General features: G+C 44.9%; 1 long non-coding RNA gene across 1 annotated transcript; it reads left to right on the plus strand.

The window, feature by feature from the left end:
- The first annotated feature begins 202 nt into the window (after positions 1-202).
- On the plus strand, positions 203-9,881 carry LOC125555590. Its single transcript, XR_007304768.1, has 3 exons — positions 203-230; positions 9,714-9,783; positions 9,871-9,881. It is a non-coding gene; the product is annotated as an uncharacterized LOC125555590 (long non-coding RNA).
- The last annotated feature ends 586 nt before the right edge of the window (positions 9,882-10,467 follow it).

Here is a 10,467-nt window from a genome sequence, read left to right on the forward strand (position 1 = left end):
AGCGCCTAAGGCTTGGGCGCCACACTGTGTAAAGTGCAGCGCATATCGCTTGGGCGCTGCACGTTGACTTAAGCTGTATCAGGCCAGCCCCTCCTAGGCAGTTCTTCCCCCTCTCCAGGAAGTTGCTCTCTATACAGAGAGCGGCGGCGGCGCCTCCTTCGGATCCCTCCACACCCCTCTCAGATCTAAAGATTTGAGGCCTGGATTCGATCTCCAATCCCTCCTACTAGGTAAACTCCTTCGTCCCCTTTCTTTTCCTCCGTAAATTCGTTACAATTTTAGGGATTTGCCCAAGATTAGGTGGAACCTTTGATTTGCTTGGTTTGGATCTTTATTTGTCCAAGATTGGGTGTTGTGATGGAGGATGTGTAGTCATATCCGATACTATATGATTCTTGTTAGTGAAACCTAGATTGTTTATTTTTTTAGATAAATATGAGATGCTTAGTTTTGTAGCTATATCTGAGAGTTGAGTTTTTTTAGATATATATTAGATGTTGAGTTTATTTGAAATATGAGATGTTGATTTACTTGAACACATATGACATACTATATATATATACACACTATTCTGATCACGGGATCAGAATAATATTCTGATCACAACCTGACCTGCCCCGCTAGTAGTACGTTGAACTTCCCTGTGAACTAGGTTGAACTTCCGCCAACATTGCCCAAATGGGGCTTGCGATATACCGTTGGAAAGCTATGGACCCCAATATCATGACCTAACTTAAATTTTTGACAAAATATAAGCGGTTTAACAGCAGTTTTGAAAACCGTTTTTTCTTCGCATAAAAAACGTGAATCATATTTTCGATCGCATTTCTAAACCGTTTATCGGAATAAGGCATATAATATGGCGTTGGAAAGCTGCTGCAAAACCGCTTCTTCCACATGTTGAAAGTTTTCTCTAATTCCCTATGGTTAAAGAGTAATTTGAAAAAACGTAAAATTTCGTAAACCGAACAGCTGAGTTCGTTTTTTCGATGTCATTTCTAAACGGCTAATCCAATAGAGGCATATGATACGGCGTTGGAAAGCTTATGAAAATGCGCTACTTTTTCATCTTCAAAGTTTTTTTTTCTAATTTTGAATGGTTTAAGAGTAATTTAGAAAATCTTCCAAGTCCTACCGAGTTCGTTTTTTTGAGCTAATTTTTTAACCGTGCGTCCGAATGCAGCATATGATATGGCGTTGGAAAGCTTAAACAAATGCGAAACTTTTTGGTATGTATTGTTTCTCCCAATTCTTTACGGTTTTAGGTCAGTTTTGAAAATGGCGAAAAACGTATTTTCGCCGTAATTGCTACAAACTTTATTGGAATGGGGCAAATAATATACCACTGAAAAGCTACGGAAAATGCGAAACTTTTTCATGTTGATGGTTTTCTCTGATTCCTAGCCTTTTTCAAGTAATTTTGAAAACGGCGGGATCATGCGTTCTGCCTTTATTGCGAAACAGATTCTTCGAAAATGCACCGCGTGAAGAACCTGAACTTCTCAGCGCGTGTACCTGAACTTTACTCTGTTTTTCACGTGATTTTTTTGCTCGTAGGTCTCCATCCACTGCTCGTAACTCTTCGTCCATTCACCAGAATTGAGCAGGTGATATATCGATGCAAAGCTGCTGTAAGCACGCAAGTTTCCCGTGTTGATCATCTTTTCATACTCGCGACGATTTTAAAAGTTTTTCGTCTAAAATTCATTCAGCATAGTAGTTGAACTTCCTGCTGTTTTCACATTGAACTTCTGTGACGTATTTTTTTTGTAATTTTCTCATCCATTCGTCAGTGTTACACAAATAATATTCCTTTTGTACAAACGTCTCTCACAATAACTTTTTTAACTTTCTCCGACCGAGGACTTGAACTTATAACGATAACAAATTTAGCCTTTGCATTTTTATTCCTTTTTAATACAAAATGCACACCCGTGTAGTACGCGAACTTCTGGCAGTTTATCAACCTGAACTTCTGCGATCATGCGTTCTGCCTTCATCGGAAAAACAGAGTCTCCGAAAATGCACTTCGTGAAGAGGTTGAACTTCTGGAGCAGTTCTTTTTGAACTTCACTATGTTTTTAATGTGTTGTTTTTTACTCGTAACTCTCCAACCACTTACCGGAATTGAGCAAGTGATATACCGATGAAAAGCTGTTGTAAATATGCAACTTTCCCGTTCATCATTTTTTCATACTCGCGATGGTTTTAAAAGTTTTTCATCTGAAATTCATTCAGTGTAGCAGTCGAACTTCCTGATGTTTTCACGCTGAACTTCTGTGACGTATTTTCGTTTGTAATTTTCTCATCCGTTCGTCAGTGTTACACAAATGATATTCCTTTTGTATAAACCTGTCTCACAATATTTTTTTTCACTTTCTCCGACCGAGGACTTAAACTTATAACAACAAAATATTTGGACCTTGCCTTTTATTCATTTTTCTCATATTAAACACACACCATGTAGTACATGTACTTTTTTCCACTTTTATAATTTGAATTTTTATTTTTCTTTTTGAAATCAAATTGCTCCCAAATAATATTCTAAACTTCTTTGTGGATTGAGGGAATTATTTCAAAATGCAAAAAACAACATATATTTTTTGTGTTTTTCAACAATGAAATACATGGTGAACCTCTCTCACATGAATTTTAGAATTTTCCCACGTTGAGCACATGAACTTCTAGCAACAAAATTTTAAACTTTGCATTTTTATTCTTTTTTTTTCATACGAAATGCACACCATGCAATACGTGAACTTCTGGCAGTTATCAATTTGGACTTCTCTCTGTTTCGATTTGGTAATGGAAAAAAATCAGATTATTTATAGACATCAAACCGCTCTAACTTTTTTATTTGAACTTCATTGTGTGCATTTTTAGAAATGTGAAGATTGGAGTTTATTAAGAAACATTGAACTTCGTCGTTTTTTCAAATCGAACTTATTGGTTTTATTCTTTAATAACTGGGAAAAATTGATTTTTCAAATAAATATCAAATTGCTCCCTTTTTCCAATTGAAGTTCTTGGTTTTATTCTCTAGTAACGAGAAAACTTGAGGTTTTTACATACATTGAACTACTCCGTTTGTTAAAATTGAACTTCTCGGTTTTAATCTTTACTATTGGGGAAAATGCCCAAAATGGCATTATTTTCTTGAGCTTCTAAATCCTAGGTTTTAATATACTTTGAACTTCTGTTATTTTTTTTGAACTTCACACTTTTTATTGTTTTGAGTAAAGTTATTGTTTTATTTAAATAAAAATAAATAAGACTACCTTTTTATTTTTGATCTTCATGGCTGATTCTTTAATAATAACAGATATCTAAGTTTTTTTAATGAATGTAAAATCTTAGTTTTTTTAATAAACATCAAACCACTTCATTTTTTTATTTTGAAGTTCTAATTTTTTGAAACAAGAAAATTATTTTGAAACTTATTTAGTTTTTCTTTTTTTTGAACTTCTACATTTTATTATTTATTAACGAGAAAACATCTAAGTTTTTTAACCTTCGAACTTCTCTCATTTTTTACTTTGAACTTCTTAGAAAAATATGGTTTTACATAAGCAAACAATTTTCTCGTTTTTAAAATTTGAACTTCTAGGTTTTTTAACCTTCTCGGTTATTTCAAATTGAATTTCTAGGGTTTTCAAATTTTAACTTCTAAATTTTTTGACCTTATTTCAAATTGAACTTCTAGGGTTTTCAAAATCCATTTTTTATAAACTTTTTTTGAACTGCTCTGTTATTTTGAGTTGGCCTTCTCTCTTATTTTTTGGAAACGAAGAAAATCTAACTTTTAATAGCTTTCCTGTGCGTCGAGCAAAAGCGGAGAAGTTAATTGGTTCGAGATAAAAGGAAACACTAAAATAATTTATTTCCATTTTTGGCATAACCACCAGCACCTTAGGCACGTATCCGTTTTTTCTCTGCACTTGCTCTTTTTTTGGAGGCTCCACTCCTCTCTATTGTAATTTCCCAGCACAAGACTATACAACCTTTTTAAATTACTACAATCTTCAACCTGGAGTTAGCTTGGACCGCACAATCACGTGCAATCGGACAGGAAGTGTTATGCATTTGTAGTAGGATATAATTTACAACAATCGCGTACAATATGCATCAAACTTCAACCTGGAGTCACATTGGACTGCTAGACCAAATTTTAGAAACAATGAAGTAAGTAGAGAGGGGGTGGAAGGAAGATTTGTGCAGTCCTTTATTCGCTCCAGTGGGACAACCAACGTTGTTGCACGAGACCAGACAGAACATCTCAGGCAAGGATGATGAACCGGGGCATAGGATTTCTTGTTGATGAACATGTAACGATGGACAGAGTGCTCACGACCTGCCCAAGGCATTGCCCGCGACCTTCAGAGGGCGCAGCCGCGACCTGCCCCCACGCACACCTCGGATGACGCTGGATCTAGGAGGATTGGCGTCAGATCCGCGTCGGCGACCGATGGGGTGGATGGCCCGGGGGGAAGGAGGGCGCCGCCGCAGCCGGGACAACAGCGAGCGAGGATTGGGCAGTGGTGGCGTGAGGTTGATGGCCCGCAGAGGAGGCGCCGCAGGTGAATGGCGTCGGTGCTTTTTTTTTGCCAGAAGCTTGCGGGAAGGTCGCCGCCACGGTGATGGACGACGCCGCGGTGGAAGCAGAGCGGGGCCGCCGCTGTGGTGGATTCAGTGGAAGGGAGGCCGCCGTCGCGCTGGAAGTAGGGGGAGGCCGCCGCCGTGTTGGATTCAGTGGAAGGGAGGCTGTCGGTGTCAAAACTGGCGGATCTCGGGTAGGGGGTCCCGAACTATGCGTCTAGGCGGATGGTAATAGGAGACAAGGGACACAATGTTTTACCCAGGTTCGGGCCCTCTTGATGGAGGTAAAACCCTACGTCCTGCTTGATTAATATTGATGATATGGGTAGTACAAGAGTAGATCTACCACGAGATCAAGGAGGCTAAACCCTAGAAGCTAGCCTATGGTATGATTGTTGTATGTTGTCCTACGGACTAAAACCCTTCGGTTTATATAGACACCGGAGAGGGTTAGGGTTACACGAAGTCGGTTACAATGGTAGGAGATCTAAATATCCGCATCGCCAAGCTTGCCTTCCACGCCAAGGAAAGTCCCATCCGGACACGGGACGAAGTCTTCAATCTTGTATCTTCATAGTCCAGGAGTCCGGCTGAAGGTATAGTCCGGCCATCCGGACACCCCCTAATCCGATCGAATATTCCCTTAAGAACGCTAGCTTTCGGCTTCACCCAGTCCGAGGTACACATCCGGCTGACCCAGCAGTAACAATTGCAGAGGTGCTCCCTTTACCACCTAGCCAAACAATCGGGAATGTAGGGGTAAGCACAGGAGCCAGGCAACCCAGCTTGGCCAAAACATAGGTCATATCGATGCATATAATGGTGAAATGAAAGGTACATGCGGAAGTGTAACACATGTGTTGGGCATAAAGCCCGTGTGAATAAGCTTCTGTTAAAAGAAGCCCCCAGGTTTAATGAGTGCGAATAGCACATCATGTGATGAGCCTTTTAAGGCTATAAGAGGAAGGGAGAGGAGAAGGAGAGAGATGTAAGACAGACAGTATATAAAAAATGGACAGAGGGAGGAGATGAACACAGAGTCCGGCGCTAGGCGTAGAATCTTCGAAGACGGGATGCGTTCCATGGGTTCGGCTCGAGTCGGTTATCCGATGCATCTCGCAGGCGGTACGCTCCACCGGTCAGGACTTGGTCAATTATGAAGGGACCTTCCCACTTGGGCTTAAGTTTGTACTTTTTCTTGTCCGGCAGACGTAGAACTAATTCACCAACGTTGTAATTTTTGGCCCGTACTTCTCTGCTTTGGTATCTTCGAGCCTGCTATTGATAGAATGCCGAACGGGCTTTGGCCACGTCACGCTCTTCCTCCAATGCGTCCAAACTGTCCTGCCGATCGAGCTCGACCTCTCTTTCTTCGTACATGCGCACTCGAGGTGAGTCATGAATTATGTCGCAAGGCAAAACTGCCTCTGCGCCGTACACCATAAAGAATGGTGTGTATCCGGTGGTGCGATTCGGCATGGTCCGCAGCCCCCAGAGTACGGAGTCGAGCTCCTCTACCCAGTGCGTATTAGATTCCTTAAGGGACTGCACTAACCTGGGTTTGATGCCGCTCATGATAAGACCATTTGCGCGTTCGACCTGTCCGTTAGTTTGTGGGTGATAGACGGAAGCATAATCGAGCTTGATGCCCATGTTTTTGCACCAGAGTTTTACCTCATCGGCCGTAAAGTTCGTGCCGTTATCAGTGATGATGCTGTGGGGGACGCCGTAACGGTGTACAACCCCGGATATAAAGTCTATCACCGGTCCGGATTTGGCCGTCTTAACAGGCTTGGCTTCTATCCATTTGGTGAACTTATCCACCATGACCAGTAAGTATTTTTTTTCTTGTGGGTTCCACCTTTAAGGGGTCCAACCATGTCAAGCCCCCAGACCGCGAAGGGCCAAGTTATGGGGATAGTTTGGAGGGCGGTGGGTGGCATGTGGCTTTGGTTTGCAAAAAGCTGGCAACCGACGCATCGTTGGACTAAGTCCTGAGCGTCTGCCCGGGCCGTCGGCCAATAAAAGCCTGTACGGAAAGCCTTGCTTACAAGGGACCGAGCTGCAGCGTGATGACCACCGAGTCCGGCATGAATTTCAGCCAGCAAGTTCCGCCCTTCCTCTTCGGATATGCACCTTTGAAGGACTCCGGTAGTGCTTTTCTTATAAAGTTCTCCCTCATGGACTTTATAGGCTTTAGATCGCCGCACTATGCAGCGTGCCTCGTTTTGGTCCTTTGGGAGTTCCTGCCTAGTAAGGTAGGCTAGGAATGGTTCTGTCCATGGGGTGATGATGGCCATTATTACGTGGACTGAAGTTGTAATTTCATTGGCAGAGCCTCCAATTATGTCAGTTTGTTCGGTGTCGGGCAGTGCGGTTGGGTCCGGGCTGTTATTGCCAGGTTCCCCTTCCCATACTACGGATGGCTTGAACAGCCTTTCCAAGAAGATGTTGGGGGGGGGGGACTGCATCGCGTTTTGCGCCGATGCGTGCCAGGACATCTGCCGCTTGATTGTTTTCTCGGGCTATATGGTGAAATTCAAGCCCTTCGAACCGAGCTGACATTTTTAAGACGGCGTTGCAGTAAGCTGCCATTTTTGGATCCTTGGCATCGAAGTCTCCATTTATTTGGGATATCGCGAGATTCGAATCCCCGCGCACCTCTAGGCGTTGAATGCCCATGGATACTGCCATCCGGAGACCATGTAAAAGGGCCTCGTATTCGGCTGCATTGTTGGAGTCTGTGTACATAATCTGGGGTACATATTGAACTGTGTCTCCTGTGGGGGACGTCAAAACGACGCCAGCCCCAAGTCCGGCCAACATTTTGGAGCCGTCGAAATGCACGATCTAGTTTGAATATGTGCCATACTCTTTTGGGAGTTCGGCCTCCGTCCATTCTGCGACGAAGTCGGCCAAAACTTGCAACTTAATAGCTCGCCGTGGCTTATAAGTTATGTCAAACGAGAGGAGCTCGATGGCCCATTTTGCGATCCGGCCCGTTGCGTCGTGGTTGTTTATAATATCGTTGAGTGGTACTTCCGAGGCTACTGTTATCGAACACTCTTGAAAGTAGTGTCGTAGCTTCCGGGATGCCATGAATACCGCGTATGCAATCTTTTGATAATGCGGGTACTGTGATTTGCATGGAGTGAGGACAGTGGACAATACTTTTGTACTATGGATGCCAAGTCAGCGAAGCGTGTAATATCACGACGACTTATGGCATTGAGGATTCCCTTGTCCGTGCAATTATTGCAGAAGATTGAGATTGCGTCTTCCTCGCGGCAGTCCTTTATCCTATTCATAACCAGGAGGAATCTGGCCCAGTAATGATGTACTGTTTCTTTGGGCTTTTGCCTGATTTGGGATAGATTGCTGATGTTCGGGTGGGTGGGTGGAATTAAATCCGAAACCTCACCCAATCTGAGACTCAGAGGCCAAGGAGTTTTTGAACTCTGAAGTTTGGATTCTTGGATGTTGTCCAATGAATCTAGCCCATTGCCTGATTCTAAGTCCAGGTCTTGAGTTATATCCTCCCCTCCGTGGGTATCCGGCTTGGAGGGATCAGGAATCCGGACGTAGCTAGTCCTTAAGATAGATGAAGGGTCGTCGCACTGCGCCTCTACCACGGCAACATGATGGGTGACTTGGGGAGAATTAATCTCCCTTAGATCGGGTTTAAGCCCAACCTGGTCGTAATCCGTAGCGACCCCCAGGGCGGCGATGCGATCCAAGAGCTCGTTTACGGAAGAGAGCTCCATTGGATCTAACTGCTCGGCGAGTTCCGAGATGACGTGAAGATTACTTTTGATGACCCGAGAGGTCATCGTCGGTGCAACAGCCGAACAGGCGGTCATAAGAAAACCACCTAGCCGGAGAGTTTGGCCGACAGCCAAAGCTCCCTTAGCAATGGCGCCGTCTTTAAAGACGGGAAGAGGCATCCTTCCTGATTGCGATGGCACAGAGGAACTCTCAATGAAAGCACCAATGTCGGTGTCAAAACCGGCGGATCTCGGGTAGGGGGTCCCGAACTTTGCGTCTAGGCGGATGGTAACAGGAGACAAGGGACACAATGTTTTACCCAGGTTCGGGCCCTCTTGATGGAGGTAAAACCCTACGTCCTGCTTGATTAATATTGATGATATGGGTAGTACAAGAGTAGATCTACCACGAGATCAAGGAGGCTAAACCCTAGAAGCTAGCCTATGGTATGATTGTTGTATGTTGTCCTACGGACTAAAACCCTTCGGTTTATATAGACATCGGAGAGGGTTAGGGTTACACGAAGTCGGTTACAATACTAGGAGATCTAAATATCCGCATCGCCAAGCTTGCCTTCCACGCCAAGGAAAGTCCCATCCGAAGACGGGACGAAGTCTTCAATCTTGTATCTTCATAGTCCAGGAGTCCGGCTGAAGGTATAGTCCGGCCATCCGGACACCCCCTAATCCAGGACTCCCTCAGAGGCAGCCGCCGTGGTGGATTCAGTGGGAGGGAGGTCGCCGCCGCGATGGATTCAGGGGGAAAGGCCACCACCGGGGTGGATTCAAGGGGAGGGAGGCGGTGGCCGCTCATGGGATCCGGGGACCGGCGATGTCGCTCGGGAACCAGGTCGGGATCCATGGCCGGCGAAAGCACATGGGGGTTCCGAGGCCGCGCCGCCGTTGGGGACAAGGGGAGGTGGCCGCGGTGGAGGAGGAGGTCGCCGCGAGGGAGTTGGCGCACCGGCCGCGGGGGGAGGAGGCGAGGTGGCCGCGGGGGAGAAGGCCCGCCGCTATGGAGATGTAGGTCGCCTGGTCGGGGGAGGGGTGGGGGCCGAGAGGTGGAAGAGTGGGTGGGGTTTGGTTTTGTTTTTAGATTTCGGGAACAACTCCTCTCCCCCCTATATAGGCCCGCCGTGATCCAAATAGTTATTCTAATCCTGGGATTAGAATAGTGTTGTCCTATATATATATATGAGAATTTACAATCATTTATTCATTGTGTGAGAAGGAGATGTTGAGATTCTTGTAGATGAATACATATGAGATGTTTAGATGAACACATATGAAATGTTGAGTGTATACCGATATTTGAGATGAACTCATATATGTTTATTGTTTGAAATTTGTAAGGATGGTTTGGCTTCTCGACGATGTCTACGACACGAAACACCGGGCCTACATGATGCGCGAGAAGGAGATGGTAATAACAAGTAATCTAAATATTTGCAAATTTGCCTTTAGTTGAAATTTACATGCCCTAAGATTTGTCATCACTTGTTTTTTGCAGAAGCTTGAACCTCTGAAGATTCGGTATCACGGGGTCTCTGGTCCTGCCATGCCTTACGATGAGCGGTACACACCGTACATCAAGCAGGCAGTACTACTCCCATGGATTCAGTTGGTCAGCCGGTCCACGCCGAATCTGAACGCTCCACTAGTGTCCGCTCTTGCTGATCGGTGGAGGCCGGAGACGCACAATTTCCATCTTCGGACTGGGGAGATGACCGTGACGCTCGAGGACGTCTCGTTGATCACCGGTCTTGCTATCGACGGGAGGCCTCTCTGTATGAGCACCGATTCTGATGGGTGGCGCGAGCAGAGGATTGCTCTTATCGGTATGGCTCCTACCGAGGCTGAGGCTGATGTAGAGGAGGGAGAAGAGAAGGAGAAGAGGGAAAGGAAAGCAGCGAGAGCTGCTTTCACGTGGATTCAAAATAACTTTGCGACGTGCCCTGCGAATGCCACTGATGATGTGATCCAGATACATGATCATGTCTATATGTGGTACGTTGTCTCGAGGACTTTGTTTCCTGACTCCACGTTCAAGAACGCTCCATGGATGTGGCTGAAGGTGTTGACCGTCTTCGATAGCAAATGGAGCTGG

The sequence above is a fragment of the Triticum urartu genome, chromosome 5 (genome assembly GCF_003073215.2).
Source record: "Triticum urartu cultivar G1812 chromosome 5, Tu2.1, whole genome shotgun sequence".
Taxonomy (NCBI): domain Eukaryota; kingdom Viridiplantae; phylum Streptophyta; class Magnoliopsida; order Poales; family Poaceae; genus Triticum; species Triticum urartu.